This window comes from Delphinus delphis, chromosome 19 (assembly GCF_949987515.2).
Source record: "Delphinus delphis chromosome 19, mDelDel1.2, whole genome shotgun sequence".
Taxonomy (NCBI): Eukaryota; Metazoa; Chordata; class Mammalia; order Artiodactyla; family Delphinidae; genus Delphinus; species Delphinus delphis.
The window spans coordinates 37,538,687-37,565,648 of NC_082701.1; positions in this window are offsets into that span (position 1 = coordinate 37,538,687).

The window sequence follows — 26,962 nt, forward strand, 5'->3', positions numbered from 1 at the left end:
ATTGTTTATATGAAAAAGCAGAAAGACAAAATGCAAAGTGGTGTTCAAAAATAAGAGGAGAAAAAAGGACTGGAAGAACATCAAATTCAAGATGATAACTGCCTATAGAAAGAGAAGGAATGGGTCTGCTTGGGGGTGAAAAGAAGCTCACCTTTATCTATAATATTCTCTATCTTCTATAAAAAATGAAATAGGATTTAATATTTTTAAATTCTGGACTACTAGGCTATGGTATTGTTGAATTAACCTATCTACTTTTCTGTTGTTTTGTTGTGTCTTAAGAAGGAGAAATAAGTGTGAAGGAGAACACAAGATCGTAAAGCAGTAAGCAGAAGCATGTCTTCTGTCACCTATTTCAGCAATCTTTCTGCTCTCAAACCTGGCTCATAGGGGCATTCTTCCTCAAACATGTGCATTCAAGATTCAGCAGAAATTAACACAACATTGTAAAGCAATTATACTCCAATAAAAATGTTAAAAAAAAAAAAAGAACACATGGTGTTATGGGGATGGATGGTGGTGATGGCTGCACAACAATGTGAAAGCATTTAATACCACTGAACTGTACATTTAAAAATGGTAAATTTTATATTATGTTTAACACAATTTAAAAAAGGAGGAAAAGAACATATGATAGACCTAGGTTTTTAATTTTGTGTGAACCCAATCAGGAACTAGAATATAGCCTAGAATAAAGTCCTATACATATAATATATCCTTAGAAAATACTTAGTAGTAATTTGATAATTATTAGCATCATGATTTAAATTAGTAGATATAGGAAAAAAAATTATTCTGTATGTAACCTGCTATTCGTATGATGGTATACAATCACTTTTGTTTACTTCTCACCAACCATCTTGTACCTTGCAATTTGGGGTTTTAGTCCTCAGCATTAAAATGTTTTTGGTATTTCTTCCTGTTCCAGGACAAAAATCAGAAAAATAAAAGGTAGTTGTTTAATAAATTGCTGTACTTTAAAAAAAAAAAGAAGAAGAAGCTTTTCAATGAAAAGATGTGTGTTAACTGATACTATGCCTTGTAGTGTTTGCATTTTTTACTCACTTTGGAATGTTAATGGACTCCTTTTATTCACTCAGATTGAAAGATGAGCCGCAGCTCCTCCTCTGAATGATGTTTTATATCTTAGGCTCCTCATCTATAAAATGAATTGTTTGAAAAAATTGATCTATAAGTTCCTTTCATTCATTCATTCAGGCAGTTGATCAGCTATTTTTTGAGTTTTCACTACTTGCCAAGCTCGGACCCTATGTCCCTTTCAAGTCTGATGGTCCATGGACACATTCATTCCATATTTATTGAGCATTTCCTGAAAGAGAAGCTCTGTGCCACGTACTGGCCAAGAAAGATGAGAGAGGAGCTGAGGGCACTACTGATCCATAGGCACGGAATGTGTGAACTGGACAGGAACTCATCAAGTCCAGCCCTATCTTTTCACACGTGAAGGGATAGACTCCCCACCAAGGGATATGACTAATTGTTGCCGAAATATCGGCTTCCCTGTGCACCAATGTCGAACAGAAATATGGAGACAGGGATTTTGGAGGAAGAGAGAGATGGCTTTATTTTTCTGCTTGGCAGAAAGGAAGACACAACAGGCTAGTGCCTCAAGAACTGTGCCGCACCCGCCCCCCCCAACCGGCTAGGTAATCAGGGAAGATTTTTTTTTTTTAATTGGAGCATAATTGCTTTACAATGGTGTGTTAGTTTCTGCTTTATAACAAAGTGAATCAGTTATACATATACATATGTTCCCATATCTTCCCTCTTGCATCTCCCTCCCTCCAACCCTCCCTATCCCACCCCTCCAGGCAGTCACAAAGCACCGAGCTGATCTCCCTGTGCTATGCAGCTGCTTCCCACTAGCTATCTACCTTACGTTTGGTAGTGTATATATGTCCATGCCTCTCTCTCGCTTTGTCACAGCTAACCCTTCCCCCTCCCCATATTGTCAAGTCCGTTCTCTAGTAGGTCTGTGTCTTTATTCCTGTCTTACCCCTAGGTTCTTCATGACATTTTTTTTTCTTAAATTCCATATATATGTGTTAGTATTCGGTATTTGTCTTTCTCTTTCTGACTTACTTCACTCTAGACTCTAGGTCTGTCCACCTCATTACAAATAGCTCAATTTCGTTTCTTTTTATGGCTGAGTAATATTCCATTGTATATATGTGCCACATCTTCTTTATCCATTCGTCCGATGATGGACACTTAGGTTGTTTCCATCTCTGGGCTATTGTAAATAGAGCTGCAATGAACATTTTGGTACATGACTCTTTTTGAATTATGGTTTTCTCAGGGTATATGCCCAGTAGTGGGATTGCTGGGTCATATGGTAGTTCTATTTGTAGTTTTTTAAGGAACTTCCGTACTGTTCTCCACAGTGGCTGTATCAATTTACATTCCCACCAACAGTGCAAGAGGGTTCCCTTTTCTCCACACCCTCTCCAGCATTTATTGTTTCTAGATTTTTTGTTGATGGCCATTCTGACTGGTGTGAGATTTTTATATGTGGGGCTCGCAGTCCAGGGTATAAGATAAGGATCAAAGTAGTAAAGGTCTTTCATTCTTCCTTTCCTTTGCATTATTTCAAAACAGTCCCAGCTGGCGTCAGGCCACCCGGTAATTGGGGTCTGGCAGCCTGGTAATTGAGTCCTTTTGCCTCTGGTTTATCGACCGGTGACCTTGTTTCTGAAATGCAGATACCACAGGGGTGATTTGTTACAAGGGACGTATAGAATGTAAGCGCTGGGACGTAATAGGGTTAGGAAGTGAGAGGGATGGGATGTAACTCACACAGAGTTAGGGGTGATAGGTGCCGAATGTAAATTACATAATGTCAGGGAGTGAGGTTAGCTTTGTAAAGTACAAATCTAGTTACTACAAATTAGTGACAAAGTAAAACAAGGAGTGATTAACTCTTTCAGGCCACGTTATGTTTCTTCTCTAGCCTGGTTGCTGTTCCCTTTGTTTTCCTTGCTCTCGAGGAGTAGAAGAAAGAAAACTCTCACTTCTATTTACATTGCAACATAACCCAAAGTCAGGTGCCTGGTTAGAGACAAAGCCAAGAAAAAAACCTGATCTAACTAACTCCAGACCAGCGCTATGGCTATTTCCATTCTAGCATCTTACCAAGAGCCTTTAGGGTTCTTTCAGTGTAAGCCTGCCATTTTGATGTGATTTCTAGGTGACTCTCTCCTTTCCCCTGGCTTGCTGTATTGGACCAAGTCATCTTGAAACTACAAGTTCAAGACCTGTCTCTTTGATAAAGTAAACCCAAGGAATTGTGTCTGTTTTTCCCCTAATCTCACCAGCATCTACAATACCAAACATATACAGGCATTCAATAAACACTAGTTGTACAAATGAATGAATGATCAATTTGACTCCAAAAAGCTTCTTCTATGGCAGCTATTCAAGTAAAGAAAAAATAATGTAACATAACAGAATGGATTAGAGTATATCATGAGCAAGTAATATTTCTCGCAACTTTTATGAGTCATGATATAAAATGTATTTCTTATTATGGGGGTCTCAGTCAAAGAAGTTTGAATGTCCTCTGCTAGAAAATGGAGATGCTTTAATCAGAAACAGGAAATATGGGAAGATGGAGAAGTTTGGGGTTGAGATGGTGAATTGAAATGAAAACTTGTCGCTTCTGAAGTGCAGATGAAGACACTTAGCAGCCAATTGAAATTGAGGTTGTAACAACAGACATGTGAGGCAAACTTACCCCAATGAGGGTGATGACATATCAAAAGGACAATAGAATAACTGTCAAGGGCAGTACATATGTAAATGCAAAGTTGATTTCACACATCACACTTGATAATGGTTATAGGAGCCAGAGGAGGAAGGCACAGCTTCAACTAGGGTAGAGAGGGAAGCTTAAAGGACAGGTAGCATGTGAAACAGGTGAGAAAAGCAAGAGCAAACCAGGCAGGACAAAGAGAAGATGGCCAGAGGCAAGAAAACATACAGAGTTAGTGAGGAAACCACCTTGGCTTGAGCAGACAATTCAGGATACAATCCTGGGAAAAGATTATCATTCATAAAATTTCTGGTGGATTTGGATGTTTGTGGGCCTGGTGTTGTGGCAAGAGCACTGGAAAGAATTAGAAAACTCAATCCTTCATTCAAAAAATCAATTGAGCAGCTCCTGTTGAGTTCCAGGCTCTGTACTAGGCCACTGGTGCCACTGAAGCCTGAACAAGGCCACTGTGACTACACATTACAATTACTTGGGGACTGTATTAGCTCAGGCCACATAACAAAATACCACAGACTTCTGGTGGCTTATACAACAGAAAGTTATTTTATCACAATTCAGGAAGCTAAAAGTGTGAGATGGAGGGATGGTTTTTTCTGAGGGCTCTCTCCTTGGCTTATAGATGACCTTCTTCTTCTGGCGTCTTCACATGGTCTACCTTCTGTGATTGTCCATGTCTTAATCTCATCTTATAGGAACCCTAGTCTTATTGGATTAGGGTCCATCCATAAGACCTCATTTTCACTTAATTACTTTTTAAAGGCCCTCACTTCAAATACAATCACATTCTGAGGCACAGAGGTTAGAATTTCAACATATGGATTTTAAAGGGACACAATTCAGTCCATAACAGTGAGTTCTGAAAAAAACAGCAATGCTGGGGCCCCACCATAAACATGATTTCATTGGTCTGAGTGGGGCCTGGCATTGGTACATTTTTAAAGCTCCCAGGTGATTCTAAGGCATGTCCAGCATTAAGAAGTACTAGGTAGGCCCTCAGTGGAGATTCTAGCCCCAGTTCAAGCTAAAAGAATGTAGACCATAGTTTTCGCAGCTATAAAGTGAACCAGCTGGACAAAATAATTTTAAAGTTCCTTTTCAAGATACATGCACCCCAATGTTCATAGCAGTGCTATTTACAATAGCCAAGACATGAGAAATGGAATATTTCCTGCCATATCAGTAAACAAGGATGTCACAGTCATCAGCAATTGTAGCCCTCCAACATGAGCTGGTGAGCCCTGAGGAAACTCAGGAAAGAAAATAATACCTGACATCTAGCAGCAATCAGACTGCAGCCACTCCCCACAGTGAGCCCTGAGGAAACTCAGGATGTGAAAATACAGTATACTGGTCCCAGATAGATGAGGTACATATCAAAGGAATGATTTCAGTGAGCCCAGACTCTTGCATCTTCCCATACATAGAAAAGTGTTAAATTCCTTAACTTGAGATATCTGGTTTTCTTTAATTAATAATCTTTTGATGTTCCTGACTACCTGCCCTTTGTTTCAAAACTCCTGTATATCCTAGCTCCCCCCTCGCCTCCTCAGAGCAGTTTCTCAGAGCTATCTGAAACACTGTCTCCTGGGCTGCAGTCCTCACTTTGCCCCAAATAAAATTTAACTTGCAGCTCTCACATTATGCTTTTTTTTTTAACACATGGAAATACCCATATATATGTATGTATATATACAGATACATACAGATATATTGGAATATTTCTCAGCCATAAAAAAGAATGAAATATTGCCATTTACAGCAACATGGATGGACCTAGAGAATGTTATTCTTAATGAAATAAGTCAGAGAAAGACAGACACTATATGATATCACTTTTATGTGGAATTAAAAAAAATACAAACATATCTATATACAAAACTCATGGATATAGAAAACAAACTTATGGTTACCAAAGGGGAGATGGAGGAGGGAGGGACAAACTAGGACTATGGGATTAACAGATAAAGACTACTATGCATAAAATAAATAAGCAACAAGGATTTACTGTATAGCACAGGGAATTATATTCAATATCTTGTAATAATCTATAATGGAATATAATCAGAAAAAATAACTGAATCACTATGCTGATACTAACCTGAGACTATACCTGACACTAACACAATATTGTAAATCAACAGTACTTCAGTAAAAATAAATAAAGTCCCTTTTTAGCATTGAAATTTCATGTCACAGAGGAAAGAAAATAGTCCATAGTCTAATTCTTCATTTCGTCCTAGACACTGCTACCTTTTACAGCATTCTGATAAGTGACACAATTGAGGTTTAAGAATAAATGCAAAGAAACAGAGGAAAATTACAAGAGGATCAACTTCTGGCCAATCAGGTGTTCCCCAGTAATACACTTGGGCAAGATGCTCATGGTGTTCTGCCCAAATGCTTTTACATCTTAAAGCAATCGGGAAAACATCAAGGGGTCCTGTCATTAGCATCTCCACGCAGTTGCAATGAGGCTCCTCTGAGAGCAAATTTGCACAAAGAGTGTCATATGCTAATTAAAATGGAATTCTGTATGGGCTTTTCACTTGTGGATTAGTTAAATGCAATTAGCATCTGGGGCAGAAGGGGTACTGTGGGAAAGAGGCTGAGCTGTTTACTTTTTTGAGTGGAATGGAACAGTTAGGCTTTGGCGAGAGTGCTTAAGCGAGCTGACTGCAATCTCCTTGGGTGCTCTGTCACAGTGAGATGAAATCCACAAAACAGGCTGGGGGAATCCAAAATGCCAGGCCACAAGACAGATTGTCTGGATTCTTGAGCTTACGTCGTCCTGCCTTCTGCTTCTTATATTGCTCACTACCTTTAGAAGTATACATTTTGCTGAAAGCCTTACTTTCGGTTGGGAAGGTCCGGGGCTGTGTGTCCACCCCACGGGTGAGACTTCAGTTTGCCACATGAAGGAGCCCAGCTTTTAGCACCAGGCTGCAGGCTGATAACAATCAGCCTATGTTCAAGTTTGCAGCTCTGGTTATTGTAATAAATGTCTTGGTCTTAACCTGTAAGTCTTGGAATGTTCTTGATCCCCGAGGGCTGATCAGACCCTCAAGGCACAAGAAGTCCCATGACTTACTCTCTCTCTTATCTAGTGGTTTATGATGTGTGCTGGTGCCCTACTGGCCTGGGTGTAGCTCAGCAGTTTGACATGCAGCCAACATTAGCGTCATTGTCTGGTCAAGAGAGAGGCCTAGTGCCGCCTCTGAAGCCTGAACAAGACTACTTTACTAGCTTCCCCGACAGCATAATATAATAAAAGCAGATTCAGGAATTCCCTGGCGGCCCAGTGTTTAGGATGCCATGCAGGGGGTGAGGGTTTGACCCCTGGTGGGGAACAAAGATCCCGCATGGCATACGGACAAAAAAAGATTAATAGTAATAATAATAAAAGCAGATTAATACATGACATATTCATTTGTAGCCAACTGGTAATTTGAGACATTAAATGTTTCTAGAAATCACCTACAAACAACTTTTTTTTAAAAGGGGCTGGGGGTAGGTCCCAAGGTGCTAAGTGCGGTGGAGAGTGGGCCAAGTGAGAGAAATCACTGGAGGGCATGTATGAACTGGGAGAATTGATTTTTCAAGATAAAGAGACCTGGAAATGAGAGACAAGAGTTGGTGGAAGATGAAACAAGTTAGAGAGGGTATAGTGATTGAGGGTCCCCAGCTAATGAGAGGAAGATGAGGGAAAGGGAAGAAAATATGAGAGGATCCCCCTGGAGTTTGGGTGTATCTGTAAATGGGTGAACTGATGTGCTCTTTCTTAACTGATATTAGAAATTGAGAATCCCACTGATGTCACACAGAGCACAAGACACGGGATAGACAGCAGCAGGAGTTCCAGACAGGAAATGGCAGAGAATGTCCCCTGGTTCCTTGCAGATTGCACTTGACATGGTGGAGGCCCAGAAGGTCCCCTGTGCCCAGTGGAAAAGAGGGAAGAGAGTTACAGAAGCTGAGAGTCTTGGTTAGCACGCTTGACCAGGGATTTGCATGGCAGGAAACAAGGTGACCCTGGGGTGGAAGGCTTGAAAGGCAGTCTGTCCCAGACCCAGGGGATCCTCAATTCCCGCCAGAAATAAGCCTAAATTTCCCCCTAAAAAGACTGGTAGGTATCAGACACGGTCCAGTCAGGAGACCCAAACCATACCATTTATTTGTAAAAGAGAAAATTTACTATAAAAACTGTTAACTATATAATTGGAAATGACAAAAAGGAATTCTAAGGTATCATGGAAGTAGCAACTGCAGAAGGAGCCACAACCCCTCATGACTGAGAGAAGAGGAAAGAGATTGGGTGACTGGGGTGGGTTCAACCACAACATCCTGACTAACAAATCTTCCCACCTATGAACTGGATGCCCTGTCACTCACCTGTAAAATTATTCTCACCCTCTTAGGACCCATAGTTAATCTCTCTGTCTCTGTCTCTTGGTCTCTGTGCATCTCTCTGTCTCTGTCTCTCTCTGTCTCTGACTTCCTTTGCATCTACACTTAAATGCACTCAGGTCTACTTAATCTTTAAAAATCCTCCCTTCTACAATTCTCCTCTATAGATTCCCTTTCTCCTCTGGACGTCCTCAAGCCTCTTAAAAGAGTTGTCTATGGTTCTCACCTCCCATTTAATCCTCAACACATTCAATATTCCTACCATTCATCTAACATGGCTCTTGCAAAGTCTCTTCTCAGGGGAAACTTTTCATCCTTTCAATGATCATAGCTACCCTTCACAGAGCTACATTTGTTGCCTGGTTTTCTCCACTAGACTATACGCTTCCTGAAGGCAGGGACTTTCTATCTTGTTCACATCAGAATCTTTAGCACATAGTATAGTGCATGACCCATAGTGAATGGTCAATTATTGACTGTTGAAAAAAATGTTTAGAGTGATTTCTTTAAATCATGAATCTCATCACTTGGTGAAAAGTCATTAGAATTTATATTATTCCCTTGAAGTTTTATACTCATTTACATTCTCATCATTGTGTGTATCTAACTAATTTTAATATATCACCATATTTTGCCATTTTTCATGCTAGTGTTGAATGTATTAGATCTTAGCCCTGAATGATTTCACTAAAAGTAAGTTTAATAAAAGCAAGCTGCAAATTGGTAAGGGCCACTTGTATGAAACTCTTTATTTGGTCACTAATTGTGTCTTAAATGATATAGCTACTGCATTTAAATAAAGAGTTCTCAACTCCCTGACTTTTCAGGAACTTCAATTAAACCTGTTTGCCAGCTGGTTCCCTTGAGAAGCCTCAGGGACTGAGCAGAGAGTCTGTGTGATTAATGCAGAGGTGTCATTCTAAGTCAAGGCAGATGCCAAGGACCAGATCTTAAAATGTAGCAAACATTTTTCTTTTTTTTTTTTGCACATATAATTGACCTAAAACATTTTTAGTTGCATGTGCATAAAATAGTGATTCGATATTTCTATGCAAAATGTTCACCACGATAAGTCTAGTTACCATCTGTCACCATACAAAAAAATCACATTATTATTGACTATATTCCTGATGCTGTATATTTCAACTCCATGACTCATTTATTTTGTAACTGTAAGTTTGTGTCTTTTAATCTCCCTTACCTATTTCACTCATCCCCCACACACACCTTCCCCTCTGGCAACCACCGGTTTGATCTCTGCATCTATGACTCTGTTTCTGTTTTGTTATGTTTATTAATTTGTTTTGTTTTAGATTCCACATATAAAAGAAAACATACTGTATTTGTCTTTCTCTGTGTGGCTTTCTCTCTCTGACAAATGGCAAGATTTCATTCTTTTTATGGCTGAGTAACATATCACACCTTCTTTATCCATTCATGAATCAATGGACACTTAGATTGCTTCTACCTCTTGGCTATTGTGAATAATGCTGCAATGAACACAGGAATGCATATATCTATTGGAATTAGTGTTTTTGTTTTCTTCAGAAGAATACCCAGAAGTGGAATTGCTGGATCATATGGTAGTCCTATTTTTAATTTTTTGAGGAACCTCCATAATGTTTTCCATGGTGGCTGCACCAATTTACATTCCCACCAACCCTGCATGAGGGTTCCCTTTTCTCTGTACCCCCACCAACACTTGCTTTTGTTCGTTGGTTGGTTTCTTTTGCCATACCGCTAGGCTTGCAGGATCTTAATTCCCCAACCAGTAATTGAACCCGGGCTATTGACATTAAAAGCACGGAGTCCAGGCTTCCCTGGTGGCTCAGTGGTTGAGAGTCCGCCTGCCGATGCAGGGGACACGAGTTCGTGCCCCGGTCTGGGAAGATCCCACATGCCGCAGAGTGGCTGGGCCCGTGAGCCATGGCCGCTGAGCCTGCGCGTCCGGCTCCGCAACGGGAGAGGCCACATCAGTGAGAGGCCCTCGTACTGCAAAAAAAAAAAAAAAAGGACAGAGTCCTAATCACTGGACCGCCAGGGAATTCCCAACACTTGTTATTTCTTGTCTCTTTGATAATAGCCATTCTGACAGGTGTGAGGTGATATCTCATTCTGGTTATCATTTGCATTTCCCTGATGATTAATGATGTAGGGCATCTTTTTATGTGTCTGTTAGCCATCTGTATGTCTTCTTTGTAAAAAAAAAATCTATTCAGGTCCTCTGCCCATTTTTTAATCGAGTTTATTTCGTTGATATTGATTGTACGAGTTCTTTGTGCATTTTGGATATTAACCCCTTGTCAGATGTATCGTTTGCAAATATCTTCTCCTGTTTAGTAGGTGGCCTTTTTGTTTCCTTGATAGTTTTTTTTTGCCATGCAAATACTCTTTAGTTTGATGTAGTCCAGTTTTATTGAGATATAAGTGATATACAGCACTGTACAAGTTTAAGGTATACAGCATAATGATTTGGCTTACATATATCATGAATAATAACCACAATAATTTAGAAAACATCCATCATTTCTTATAGAAACTACATTAAAGAAATAGAAAAAAAAATTTCATGCTGATGAGAACCTTAGGATTTACTCTCAACAGCTTTTATTTATAACACACAGCAGTGTTAATTATATTTATCATGCTGTACATTACATCCCTATTACTTATTTACCTTATAACTGGAAGTTTGACATTTTGACTACCCTCATCCAATCTCCACTCCCCACATCCCTCGCCTCTGGTAAACACAGATCTAATCTATTTTTCTGGAGTTTGTTTGTTTTTGAAGTATAATTTACCTATAACACTTTGTTAGTTCCTGGTACAACACATAATGTTTTGATGTTTCTATGCATTTATTTCAAAATGATCACCATGATAAGTCAAGTGACCACCTGTCACCATACAAAGCTATTACATAATTATTGGCTATTTACCCCACACTGTACATTTCATAGCCATAACTCGTTTATTCTGTAACTGAAAGCTTGCACCTCTTAGTCTCCGTCACCTGTTTCTCTCCTTCTCATATTCTGCTCTCCTCTGGCAACCACCTGTTTACTCCTGTATCTGTTTCTGCTTTGTTATGTTTGTTCATTTGTTTGGTTTTCTAACATTCAACATATAAGTGAAATCATACTTCTTTGTCTTTGTCTAACTTATTTCACTTAGCATAATACCCTACGGGTTCATCCATGTTGTCACAAATGACAAGATGTCTTTCTTTTTTATGGCTGAGCAATATTCTGTTATATAAACGTATCACATGATCTTTATCCATTTATCTATTTCTGGGCACTGAGTTTGCTTCCATACCATGGCTATTGTAAATAATGCTGCAATGAACATACTAGTGCATATATCTTTTTGAGATAGTGATTTCATTTTCTTCAGATAAGTACCCAAGCATGGATTACTGGATCATACAGTAGTTCTCTCTTTTAATTTTTCAAAGAATTTCCATACTGTTTTCCATAATGGCTGAACCAATTTACATTCCCACCAACAGTGCACAAGTGTTCCTTTATCTCCACATCCTCATCAACACTCATTATTTGTTGTCTTTTGATAATAGAGCCATTCTGATTAGTGTAAGGTAATATCTCTTTGTGGTTTTGTTTGGCATTTCCCTGATTATTCATAATAATGTTGAGCATATATTCATGTATCTGTTGGCCATTGGTATGTCTTCTTTGGAGAAAAGTCTATTCAGGTTCTCTGCCCATTTTTTTCTTGCATAGAGTATTTTATTTTATTTTTAATTAATTTTTATTGGAGTACAGCTGCTTTACAATGTTGTGTTAGTTTCTACTGTACAACAAAGAGAATCAGCTATATGTATACATATATCCCCTCTTTTTCTTGGATTTCTCTCCCATTTAGGTCATCACAGAGCATTGAGTTCCCTGAGCTATACAGTAAGTTCTTACTATTCATCTATTTTAGACATAATATCAATAGTGTATATATGTCAAACTCAATCTCCCAGTTCTTTCTCCCCTTCCCCCCTTGGTGTCCATATGTTTGTTCTCTATGTGTACCCATTTTTTAATTGGGTCATTCATTTTTTTGATATTGAGTTGTAGGAGGTTTTTTTTTTAATATTATGGATTTTAACCCATCGTCAGATACACCATTTCCAAATATTTTCTGTCATTTAGTAGGTGACATTTTCATTTTGCTGATAGTTTCCTTCACTGTGTGTAACTTTTTATTTTGATGTAGTCCCATTTGTTTATTTATGCTTTTGTTACCTTTGCCTGAGAAGACATATACAAAAAATAAGATTACTAAAACTGATGTCAAAGAGCATACTGCCTATATTTTCTTCTATGTCTTTTATAGCTTCTGGTCTTACATTTAACTCTTTAATCAATTTTGATCTTATTTTTGTATATGATATGAGAAAGCAGTCCATTTTTATTCTTTTGCATGTAACAGTCCAGTTTTCCCATCACCATTTATTTAAGAGGCTGTCTTTTCCCCATTATGTATATCTTTCCTCCTTTGCCATGGATTAATTGATCATATAAACATGAGTTTATTTCTGGGCTCTTGATTCTGTTCCATTGATCTATGTGTCTGTTTTTGCACCATACCACACTATTTTGATTATTGTAACTCTGTAGAATAGTTTGAAGTCAGGGAGTTTGATAGTTTTGGTTTTGTTCTTTCTCAAGATTGCTTGGACATTTGAGGTGTTTTGTGTTCCCACACAAATATCAGAACTATTTGTTCTAGTTCTGTGAAAAATTCTATTTATTTTATTCATTTTGCTGCAACTGTAAATGGGATTGTCTTCTTAATTTCTCTTCTGATAGCTCCTCATTAATGTATAGAAATGCAACAGATTTCTGTATATTAGCTTCATATCCTGCAACTTTACTGAATTCATTTATCTGAAAATATTGAAGCTTTCCTTCTTCCTTTCCAGTTTGGATTCCTTTTATTTCTTTTTCTTGTCTGATTGCTGTGGCTAGGAAATCCAAAATCATGTTGAATAAAGGGGGCAAGAATGTACATCCTTGTCTTCTTCCTGATCTTAGAGGAAATGCTTTCAGCTTTTCACCACTGACTATGATGTTAGTTGTGGCCTTATCATATATGACCTTTATTATGTTGAGGTATGTTCCCTTTATACCAACTTCGTTGAAGCTTTTTATCATAAATGGATGTTGAACTTTGTCAAAAGTTTCTTCTGTATCTATTCAGAAGGTCATACGATTTTTATTCTTCAATTTATTAATATGTATATCACATTGATTGATATTGAATGATCCTCCTATACCTGGGATAAATCCCACTTGATTATGATGTATGACCCTTTTCATATATTGTTGACTTTGGTTTGCTAATAGATTGTTGAGGTCTTTGCATCTATGTTCATCAGTGATATTGGCCTGTAATTTTATTTTTTTGTGATATCTTTGGTTTTGTATCAGGGTGATGCTGGCCTCATAGAATGAGTTCAGGAGCATTCTGTACTCTGCAAATTTTTGGAATAGTTTGAGAAGGATAGGTATTAACTGTTCTTTAAATGTTTGGTAGAATTCACCTGTGAAGCCATCTGGTCCTGAACTTTTGTTTATTGGGAGACTTTTTTAAAATTACTGATTCAACTTCATTAATTGTAATTGGTGTTCATATTTTCTATTTCTTGCTGGTTCAGTGTTGGGAGATTGTATGTTTGTAGGAATATTTCTTCTAGGTTGTCCATTTTATTGGTATATAAATATTTGTAGGAATGTCTTATGACCCTTTGTATTTATATGGTATCAGTTGTAACTTCTCTTCCATTTCTTAGTTTGGATGGAATATATATATATGGTCTAACTGGTGTGATGTGTCATTTAAGGCCAGTGTTTCCTTATTGATTTTCTGTCTAGATGATCTGTCCATTGATGGAGGTGGGGTTATAGTTCCCTACTATTATTGTGTCTGTCAATTTCTCCCTTTATGTCTGTTAATATTTGCTTTATGTATTTAGATGCTCCTATGTTGGTTACATATATACTTACAATTATATATTCTTCTTGGAACAGTCCCTTTATCATTATATAATCTCCTTCTTTGTCCCTTTTCATGGTCTTTGTTTTATAGTCTGTTTTTTCCAAAGAAAGACAAATACTGTATGTTGTCACTTATATGTGGAATCTAAAAAATAAAACAAGTGAATGAATATAAGAAAACAGAAACAGACTCACTGATATATAGAACAAACTAGTAGTTACCAATGAGGAGAGGGAATAGGGAAGGGTGATATATGGGAAGAGGATTAAGAGTTACAAACTACTACTTAAAAAATAAATAACCAGGCTTCCCTGGTGGTGCAGTGGGTAAGAATCCTCCTGCCAATGCAGGGGACATGGTTTCAAGCCCTGGTCCAGGAAGATCCCACATGCCACAGAGCAACTAAGTCCTTGTGCCACAACTACTGAGCCTGTGCTCTAGAGCCTGTGAGCCACAACTACTGAGGCCGTGTGCCACAACTACTGAAGCATGTGCACCTAGAGCCTGTGCTCTGCAACAAGAGAAGCCACTGCAGTGAGAAGCCTGTGTACCACAATGAAAAGTAACCCCCACTCACCACAACTAGAGAAAGCCTGCGTGCAGCAACAAAGACCCAATGCAGCCAAAAATAAATAAATACATAAATAAATAAATACATAAACTTATAAAAACTAAAACTAAATAAATAAATAACCAATGGAACAGGATAGAAAGTCCAGAGATAAACCCACACACCTATGGTCACCTAATCTATGACAAAGGAGACAAGACTATACAATGGAGAAAAGACAGCCTCTTCAATAAGTAGTGCTGGGAAAACTGGACAGCTACATGTAAAAGAATGAAATTAGAACACTCCCTAGCACCACACACAAAAATAAACTCAAAATGGATTAAAGACCTAAATGTAAGGCCAGATACTATAAAACTCTTAGAGTAAGACATAGGCAGAACACGGTCTGACATAAATCACAGCAAGATCCTTTTTGATCCACCTCTGAGAGTAATGAAAATAAAAATAAACAAATGTGACCTAATGAAACTTAAAACCTTTTGCACAGCAAAGGAAACCATCAACAAAACGAAAAGGAAACCCACAGAATGGGAGAAAATATTTGCAAACAAAGTGATCCATCTGGGATTAATCTTCAAAATATACAAACAGCTCATGAAGCTCAATATCAAAAAAAAAAACAAAAACAACCCAATCTAAAAAATGGGTGGAAGATCTAAATAGACATTTTTCCAAAAAAGACATACAGATGACCAAAAAGCACATGAAAAGATGCTCAACATCACTAATCATTAGAGAAATGCAAATCAAAACTACAATGAGGTATCACCTCACACCGGTTAGAATGGCCATTATCAAAAACTCTACAAACAATAAATGCTGGAGAGAGTGCGGAGAAAACACTGTTGGTAGGAATGCAAACTAGTACAACCACTATGGAGGTTCCTTAAAAACTAAAAATAAAGCTACCATATTATGCAGCAATCCCACTCCTGGGCATATATCCAGAGAAAACCATAATTTGAAAGGATACATGCACCCCAATGTTCATTGCAGCACTACTTACAAAAACCAGGACATGGAATCAACCTAAATGTCCATTGACGGAGGAATGGATAAAGAAGATGTGGTACCTATATACAATGGAATATTACTCAGCCAGAAAAAAAGAATGAAATAATGTCATTTGCAGCAACATAGATGGACTTAGAGATTGCCATACAGAGTTAAGTAAGTCAGACAGGGAAAGACAAATATCATATGATATCACTTATATGTGGAATCTAAAAAAAGAACTTATTTACAAAATAGAAATTGAGTCACAGATGTAGAAAAAAAACGTATGGTTATCAAGGGGGAAAATGGGGGGGAGGGATAAATTGGGAGATTGGGATTGACATATACACACTACTATATATAAAACAGGTAACAAATAAGGACCTGCTGTATAGCACTGGAAACTCTCTATTCAATGTTCTGTAATGGCCTATATAGGAACAGAATCTACAAAAGAGTGGATAGATGTATATGTATAACTGACTCACTTTGCTGTACAGCAGAAACTAACACAACATTGTAAATCAACTATACTCCAATAAAAAATTAATTTAAAAAATTTAAAATAAAAAAATAAATTTTACAAATTTAAATAGGTAAATAAGCTACAAGTATATATTGTACAGCACAGGGAATATAACCAATATTTTATAACTTTAACTGGGGTATAATCTATAAAATTTTGAATCCCTGTGTTGTACACCTGAAATTAATATATTTTAAAGCAACTATACCTCAATTTTAAAATAAATAAATAAATAAAATTTAATAAATAAATAAATACATAAATAAAGTCTATTTTGTCTGTTATAAGTATTGCTACCCCAGCTTTCTTTTCATTTCCATCTATATGTAATACCTTTTTCCATCCCCTCAGTTTGTTTGTGTGGGTCTTTAGATCTGAAGTGAGTCTCTTATAGGCAGTATATATGAATATGTATGTGTGTGAGTGTGTGTGTGTGTGTGTGTATGTATATGAGTCTTTTTTTTTTTTTTTTTGCCCATTCATCCACTCTATGTTTTTCCATTGGAGTATTTAGTCCATTTAAAGTAATTATTGATAGGTATATAATTGTTGCAATTTTGTTAATTGTATTCAGGTTATTTTTGTAGTTCTTTTTTGTTCCTTTATTCTTTTGTTCTCTTCCCTTGTGATTTGATAACTATATTTAGTGTTATGTTTGGATTCCTTTCTTTTTTTAGTGTTGTGGTTACCATGGGGCTTATATATAGCTATATATATATTTTTTTTTAACTTTATGTTGATGATCTCTTAAGTTCAAATGTATTCTAACATTACTGCATTTTTACTCCCACCACCACATTTAATGTTTTTGATATCACATTTTACATTTTTTTTGTTTTTTGTATCCCTTAACTACTTATTGTGGATACAGGTGATTTTACTACTTTTGTCTTTTAACTTTCTGACTAGTTTTACAAGTAGCTGATCTACTATTTTTACTTTATATTTGCCTTTACCAATGAGATATTTCCTTTGGTAAATTTTACATTTCTAGTTATGTTTTTTTGTTTTCTACTTCAAGAAGTCCCTTTAATGTCTCTTGTAAAACCAGTTTAGTGGTGCTGAACTTTTGCTTGTCTGTAAAACTCTTGATCTCTCCTTCAAATCTGAATGGTAGCATGGCAGGGTAGAGTATTCTTGGTTGTAGGGTTTTTCTTTTTATCACTTTAAATATATTGTGTCATTCCCTTCTGACCTACAGAGTTTCTGCTGAAAAGTGAGATATAGTCTTATCAGAGTTCCCTTGTTTGTAACTAGTTGCTTTTCCCTTGCTGCTTTTCAGATTCTCTCTTTATTTTTAATTTTTGCCATTTTAATTACAATATGTCTTGTTGTGGTCCTCTTTGGATTGATCGTGTTTGAGACTCTGTGCTTCATGGACCTGGATGTCTATTTCATTTCCTAAGTTAAGAAATTTTTCAGGTATTATGTCATCAAATAAGTTCTCTGCTCCTTTCTCTCTCTTCTCCTATGAGACCCCTATAATGCAAATGATATTTTGCTTGATGTTGTCCCAGAGGTCTCTTAAACTGTCCTCATTTTTTAAAATTCTTTTTTCTTTAAATTCAACTTGGGTGATTTCCACTAGTCTGTGCTTCAGTTCACTGATCTGTTCCTCTGTATCATCTATACTACCGTTGATTCCACCAGAGCTCTTCTTTGTATTTTCTCTTTGTTAAACTTCCCACTGTGTTCATGCATTCTTCTTCCAAGTTCATTGAGCACCTTTATGATCATATCCTTTAACTCTTTATCAAGTAGATTGCTTATCTCCACTTCATTTAGTTTTCCTCCTAAGGTTTTATATTATTCCTTCATTTGAAACATAGTCCTCTGTTGCCTCATTTTGCCTAACTCTCTGTTTTAATTTCTAAGTATTAAGTAGGTCATTTACATTTCCCAATCTCAGAGAAGTGGCCTCATGTAGAAAACATCCTATGGGGCCCAGGAGCACAATCTGCTTTGGTCACCAGAGCTATATGTTTTAAGGGTGCTCCCCATGTGGGCTGTGTGGGCTCTTCTGTTATGGCAGGGCCAGCTACTTGGGCATAACCAGGACATGAAATCAACCTAAATGTCCATTGACAGAGGGTTGGATAAAGAAGATGTGGTACCTATATATGATGGAATATTACTCAGCCAGAAAAAAAGAATGAAATAATGGTAGATGGGGCTGACCCACAGCCCAGTTTGCTGCCAGGCACTGCCTCATGCTGAGGCTGTCAGCTGCTGGTGGGCTGGGCCAAGTCCCAGGATGGCTGACTCATGGGGCCCTGAAGTAGTTAAGCCTCCAGCACTAGTAGGCTAGAGGGAGAACTCCCAAATGGTACTTGTAGCACCCATGTCCTCATGGTAGAATGAGCTCCCTAAATGGCTCCAACTAGCATCTGTATTCCTATGGGGAGTCCCAGTTGCCTCCTCCCTCTCCATGAGGCTCTCCAAGACTAGCAAGTGGGTCTGATCCTGACTCCTTGTAAATTACTGCCTCTTCTGGGACTTGGAGCGTGTGAGATTTTGCATGCCCTTTAAGATTAGATTCTATTTCCTACTGCCTTCTGGCTCTCACATACGCAAGCCCCACTGACCTTCAAGGCCTGACCTTCTGGGGGCTTGTCTAACCATTACAGGACCCCTATGCTGGGGAGCCTGATGTGTGGCTCAAGTCTCTTGCTCCTTGGGGAGAACCACTGTAATTGTGATTATCCTCTTGTTTGTTGGTCACCTACCTGGGGTGTGGGTCTTGACTATACCACATCTCTGCCCCTCCTACTCATCATGTGGTTCCTTCTTTATATCTTTAGCTATGGTAAATCTTTTCTGCTAGTCTTCAATTTTTTCTCATCAATAGTTGCTCTGTAAGTAGTTGCAATTTTGCTGTGGGAGATGTGTCTTCCTGCTCCACCATCTTGGCCACTCCCCAGTACAGGAAAACTTGGTTCCCTCTGAGACCATAGTCTTGTTGACCATGCCTGACAAAGAGTTCAGCTTCTCTTTTCCCCTGAATTTCATGCAAACATAAATGGGAAGTGGAGATGTTTATGTAACACCTTGATTTCTATCATTAATCATAAGCATGAGCAGCAGCCTCTTGACTGGCAATTTTAAAATTCATTATGTTCTAAGTCAAGAATGACATCAGCATGATCCCAGTTTTGATATATAAGGTGATGACAACCCTGACTGATGCCCACTTTTAGCTTCTCATTTTTGAAAGCCTAAATGTGTCCTTTCTCCTTCCAGATACAGTAAATTCACATTGGCTTAGGAGATACTTTACCAAGTAAGATGTCAAACTTTATCTAAAGGATTTCTCTTTAGGACAGTGGATGTTGCCATTGGCTCAGCTGACTGCTCTGACTATGCAGAATTCTTCAGTGTTACTGAGGCTAGGATCACCTTCTCAGTAGTTGTGGCTTTTATTCTAGGGAAGCTTAAAAATAGACAGAAACCAATCTGGTTTCCATTCACTAGAGAGGCTCTGTCACATTCTTAGCGCCAAAGGATCTGAAAGGAAAGTTAATACAGTCCCTAGTCCTCTCTCAAATGTGCACATTTGTTGATCAAGACTACAGTTGCTTAGCTCCATAATGGCCACCATCCTGTGGTCATTCTTTCCTCCCTGTACACATATGCCACCCTTCTATCAAGAAGCAAAGCCCATTTGTGGGTGCAGAAATAAATGGAAAATGCTTCCCCTGGCATTGGCTTATAGGCAAAGCTTTCCTTGAGTCCTCCAGACTGATGTGAGCTTCCTCCTTTTGGTACCCATGGCACTTTATACATTTCTCCATGACAGCACTTACCTTATTATACATAACTGTTCTATACCCATCAGATTTTGAGGCCCTTGAGAGTTTCAAGTACAAGGTCTATCAGGTAGTGAGCAGCATATCACAACGATTAACCCCAAGACATTCATTACCAGGTTCAAATCCTGACTCTACCACTTAGTTAGATGTGTGACTTTGGGTAGTTTCTTAACTTCTCTGATTCTTAGTTTCTTTACCTGAAAAAGGAGGTAAAGATGTCTATCTCATAGTGTTGTGTGAGCATTAAAATGAGATAATGTGTGTAAATCACTCAGCACAGGGCCTGACAGAACAAAGCTTTCAATAATTGGTAGTTATTATTATTATTAGGCACTCAGCAAATGTTATATAACAAATGAAAACACTTCTAAATTCTCACCTGCTCTACTAAGATAGCTCCTTCTCTTATTCCTCTTCTGTAATCACCTTCGATCAATAGCTCTCTACCTTAGCTGCACAGTATAATTACCAAGAGAGCTTTAAAGTATCTGATGCCCAGGCTGGCTTCCCAGTCAATGAAATCAGAATATCTGGGGGTGGGACCAATGCATCAGGAGCTTATATAGTCTCCAGGCGATTCTAACATGGGGCCAAGGTTCAGAACCACTCCTCTAAACAGGGGCGCTTCTTAAGGACCAGCCCTTTGTCCTCTGCTCTTCCTGCTCTGCATGTTCTCCCTGTAGGATCCCCTCCCCACTCACTGCTTCACAGCTGTCCCCTAGGCTGGTGTCTCTCAGGACTCAACTTCCTAAGTTCTCTCCCTAGCTCCAAACATGCATTTCCTTATGCTGCTTGGCCCTTTCATCTGGATATCTCACAGAGCTCTCAATCAACAAATCCAAAACAGAAGTCTCTTTCATCCCAACCCTCCATCTACCCTCTTCCTGGGTATCCCATCTCAGTTAAGGACAGGAGTAGCTTCCCAAATGCTCAAGCTGAAAATCACAAAATCTTATTTTCTCCTTACTTATTCTCCCTTCAGGCCCACAAAATCAGTCATGCAAACTTCTCAGGTTCATCTTCACATTGACTGCATTATCCCAACTTTTTGCTCAAATTGCCTAGGCCCTAAATCAAACCCCAAATGCCTCTTGCTCAGACTATTATAGGGATCTCCCATCTAGTCTGTCCTCTCATAAATCTTTCCATACCTCCTGCAAGATATCTCTAAAACACAGCTCTGGTCAAGTCACTTCTCTGCTTTAACATATCATGGCTTCCCATTGTCCTCAATCCAACTCCTTGCCTGGGCTCAGAGCATTCTGAGATTTGAAACCAGCTGTCTTTCTTATCTCCCACCTAACCCCATCTGCAGCTTGCTCTCCACTCATGGCTTACTGCTCATTACCACGAAAACATACCCTCATGCTCTGCACTATGGCCTTTTTGACCTTTGTTCAAGCTTAAGTTTCTATTTAAGCCTCCCTCTCTCTCTCTCTCTCTCTCTCTCTCTCTCTATCTACCTATCTCTCTATCTCTCTTTCTCCTCTTTCCTCATTCTCAAATTTCATCCTTCTTCAGAATTAATGCATCACTCATACCTCCAAAAAGAGTTCCATCTTCCTGGGTCAGCCATAAGGCCTCAGCTAGTTTACCTATTCCTGGGTCTCCTCCAATGATAGCCTTGAAGTGGAAAATTCCAAGGAAAACTCCATGATCCTCACTCCTTCATTCTATCCTCCACTGCCCAGACTAGGGTAATTGAGCCCTTTGAGGGTCCATTGTCCCAAACCTAAAGGATGGCAACTGGTAACCCCTCTCCCTTGTTAGCTTCCATGATTGAATATAGGGTTTCCAAGCCACTGGATTACTATTTTGATTTATTACCTGTTATGCATGAGATTAAGAACACAGATTCTGGAGCTAGGGTGCTTCTTAGGTTTGACTCCTGGCTCTGCCACTTATCTCCAGTAAGAACTTAAATAAGTTATTTAACTTCTTTGCTTCAGCTTTTTCATTTGTAATAGAAATAATAATAGTACTGACTTACAGAGTTGTCATGAGAATTAAATGACAATATTATAAGATCTTTAGAAAACTATCTGACACATGGTAAGCATTGTGTAAGGGCTTGTTAAATAAATAAGGAATCTTAGTATGTGTTATCCAGCTATTTAGTAGAATGTAAACTCTCTCAGGGAAAAAATAATTTCTATTTGTCTGGAACAGAGTAAGTGTTCAAAACATATATGAGTGCTGATAGCTGCTAGAAAGTGGAAATTGGTATATTCCTGGAGGATTGTTGGATAATATGTATCAAAATTTTTAATATAACTGCTCTTTGATCCAGTAATTCCACCTCTCAGAATATTTTCTATAGATATAATTAAAAAATGTGAAAAGATGCATGTATGAAGATATTCGCTGTATATGGTATGAAAAATATGGAAACAACCTTAATGTCCTTAATGTCAGTTACATCAGCCATGCAGTATCATGTATCTATTAAAAGATGATGGTGTGTATCTATATTTTGAGGACATGGAAAGATGTGTAAGGTATATTATTAGGTTTCATGTCCATCAACAGAAAAATGAATAAAGAAGATGTGGTACATATATACAATGGAATATTACTCAGCCATTAAAAAGAATGAAATAATGCCATTTGCAGCAACATGGATGGACCTAGAGATTGTCATACTAAGTGAAGTCAGACAGAGAAAGAGAAATATCGCATGATATCCCTTATATGCGTAATCTAAAAAGAAATGATACAAATGAACTTATTTACAAAACAGAAACAGACTCACAGACTTAGAGAATGAACTTTTGGTTACCAGGGGGGAAGGATGGGGTGAAGGGATAGTTAGGGAATATGGGATTGACATGTACACACTGCTATATTTAAAACGGATAACCAACAAGCGCTTACTGTACAGCACAGGGAACTCAGCTCAATGTTACATGGCAGCCTGGATGGGAGGGGAGTTTGGGGGGGAATAGAAATACGTTTATGTATGGCTGAGTCCCTTTGCTGTGCACCTGAAATGATCACAACATTGTTAATTGGCTATACTACAATATAAAAAAGTTTAAAAAATTAAAAATAAATAAAATTTTTAATTTTTTTAAAAATTTGAAAAAGATATTATTAGCTTCCAAAGGCAGGCTGCACAACAAATATAGTATGATCTCATTTTTTACATGTACATGTATATGTGTTTACACATGAATAGAAACATCAGGAAGAATACACATCAAATGTTAAAAATTATCACACCTGGGCAATGAGCTTATGAGAGGTTTGTGCCTTTTTTATTTTTAAATAATAAAATGGTACATTTTTAATTAATAAGTTTGTATTGAAATAATACTGGAGTATATGTAGAGAAAAAAGTGAAGGTTCCCTCAACTTACCAATCACTCACATAAAGTAACACTCCCTAGATGTAGCTAAAGCTTGATATGGTCTTCCTGAACTTTTTCTTCCTGACCTTTATCTATGTGCATCCATATAAACTCAGGTATTAGATGAGATTTTTCTAAGCTTTAGGGTTTAAATAAAACTGGCACCAATGCCTATGTCCACATTCTGCAGGGAGTCCAATGCCTTCCCCAAGAGTTCTATGAATCCCCAAAGGTATATGTTCTGCTAACCTCCGCTGACTTTCAATCCCTGCTCCTACCGAATTCTCTGTCTCGTTTATGAATTCCCTTCCCCACCTCTTCTTTCCTCCCCTCACCAATCCTAATGTGCAACAGAGTTCCTTTTTCCTGACTTTGCCCAAAACCATGCCCCAATACCTTATTTTTCCTTAACAATGGTAGTTTTTATAGAAATGTACTATTTGAATAAGTAATTCATTTTCCTTCATTTCATTTATTCACTCACTCATTCAATAAACATTTATTTTGGTTACAAAACACACACACACACACACACACACACACACACCCTAAACCATATGTCTAGAAGAATTTACTGAGGGTTTGGTCACAATAGGTAAGGATTTATTTCAAAGAAAAACAACTTGCAGTTTAATACCAAAAATTCTTGAAAATCTTATGTCTCCTTCCCCCAAGCAATGGAAATTTCTTCTCACCATTTTCCTCAGCAGATTCAAGACTCCAGCCAGTTCTCTTAAACTTTCTATACCACACAAGACCCTCCTCATATTTACTTTTGCATATTTGAATACATAACTCTGCTCAATGAAATGTCATGTTCTCTGGGTCTCATCCTTATGGTGAAATACTGGGCACCCCAGAACACATTGTACAACAAAACATCCAGATGTTCCCCCAGATGGTGTCCCGAGGTGGAAGGGCACTGCATTCCAGAGCGCTGATCCATGTGGGCAAAGTCTTCATCTCATACTCCAGGGGTTCTAGAAATGATTCAAGATAAGGATGAATTTCTAACTCTCTCTCTAGAGACATCCATCCTGTTTCATTTCCTTTAGAGAGTCTTCTTCCTACCACTGACATTACATGTTACTTCTGCTGCACAGAAGCCTTGGTTCAGTTGACTGATGTAAGGGGCCCCATATTTAGCTTCAGATCACAGTGTGGTTGGCAGGTATGATTCTACCTTCAAGGGCATCATCTGTCCCACCTTCATCCTCAGATTTATTGTTCACCCCATCTTCCTTCTTTCCTAACAGTTTAGAAAATATCCTTAGGAATATCTCCCAAAAGTCAGAAGGAAGTTATGGAACTCTTTTGACATCAACCTTACAAATTGGGGTTGGGGGCAGGTAACCTGTCAGAGAACCTGGCAGAGAACCAGTATGAAGATCATAAATTTCCCTGGATAAAATCAAGCAAAGGAGGCCCCTGGAAGCTGGTCACAAAAACTCAGCATCTATAGACACAGGATTTCATTAAAAGTTTAAGTCTACTGGGAAGACATGCTTGGACTGATCAAAAATCTCTATCCACCTCTACCTGCCAAGGCACAAAGATTGTTGTAATGTGTGGTTAGACACTCTGCAGATGTCATTACAATTCCTGCAGAGCAGAGGAGTGGAGTTGACAGTAAGTCTCCACGTCCCCACTTAAAAGCCAGCAGCTGAAAAAAAATAAAAATAAAAAAATAAAAATAAAAAAGGGCCTCCCTGGTGGCGCAGTGGTTGAGAGTCAGTCTGCCGATGCAGGGGACACAGGTTCGTGCCCCGGTCTGGGAGGATCCCGCATGCCGCGGAGCGGCTAGGCCCGTGAGCCATGGCCGCTGAGCCTGCGCGTCTGGAGCCTGTGCTCCGCAACGGGAGAGGCCACAACAGTGAGAGGCCCATGTACCACAAAAAATAAATAAATAATAAAAATAAAAAGCCAGCGGCTGCCTCAAAGCTTCAAATGCCTTGGTCCCCGTGGCTGACTGCCTAACAATGTTCAAACAGGTGGTTGGATATGCAAAGGGAAGCACGGACCCAGATGTTAACATTTTGACGATGTACCAACAGAAAGGAGAAAAGATGTCTTTGTATATGTGTGCTGGGAACAGCATGGGAATGCTGAGCTTGCTGCAGAGAGAGGCTCACCCCAGGCTGCATCGAGGTGGGGTGGCTGGGCCTCTGGAGCTCTGTCCCTGACATTCAAGCATCATGGAAGCGGGATAGATTCCTATCTCTGTCAGAAGGATCCTAGCACAGACCTACCCAGAGTCGGCAATCCTGACCACTATTTGGCCACCATTGGAGATGGCTACAAACATGTTAGTTATGATCAAGAGGTAAATTACCTCCTGGAGCTTAGCAAAGAGAATGTGGCAGATCCAGGAGAGGGCAAAGAATGTTAGCAATCCTGGCGTTGTGGACTCAGAGTCTCCGAACTGTTCCTGAACTGGCTGCAGGCACACTTAGCTATGGAATAGATGCAGTGACAGGAGAGTTTCAAAGGTTCATGCAGTGGAACAGGAAAGTCAGTAAGCAACAAGCTTCAAGCATGAATCCAAAACTTGTTGGCCCCATGTCCTTTCAACCACAGTAGAGCCACCTGTATGATGCTTCAGAATATTTTTTACTCTGTTTTGGGAGGTGTTAAAGGTATTGATACTTCTTAGCATGTCAACAGGTGACCTCACTTCCAACTATAAAGCACTGTAAGGTGGTTAACGAGTAAAATCTATACTACAACACCTGTGCCTGTACCATTCAAATCAACCAATAGGAATTGGGACCTAAGTAGCGCTGGTGCATGTGTTGGACAGGCATGGGCATCACCATTCAATTATATAATCACACTATAGAAGCTGCATTTATTGACATCTTCCTACAGTGCTGGTGTTTTACACAGATAATCTTCACAGAACCCATTGCTCCAAATGAAGAACCTAAAACTCAGAGAGATTAATTAATTTTCCCCAAGTTGCACAGCAAATATGTTAAGGAACTGAGGCTCCAAAAGTCATGCTCTTAACTACTCTCTACAGTGCCCCCAGAGAGAGAACAGAAGGATCTGGCATTTATTGGGTTACTACTATGTGCCAAGAGCTCTTCTACGGGCTGGAGAGGCAGAATTGAAAAGAAATGCTCTCTGCTCTTGAAGAAGCATAAGGTCTTTTGGAGAGAGTTACACAATGCAAATTATAAAGCAGTAATATGAGGTCAGCGGTTTCTCGTTGCTACTCTGGGAGCCCTTCCAGGACTGGTTGTTTGCACACCTCCAGGCCCGTGGCACCCTCTGCTTACGTTCCAAATCACTGCCTGTTCCTGCCTCTGTATCCCCTACTGAGCATATGAGAGATGGTGCCATGGCTTGGTCAGCACCGTGTCCCTGCTTGCAGCACCAAGCCTCACAAATGCAAATGCACCTCAAGTGGAAGATTCATTTATTAAAATGAAAATTAAATACTGAATATCTGTGTTCACTGGCGTGTGAAAACTGATGGGAATTCCCTGGCGG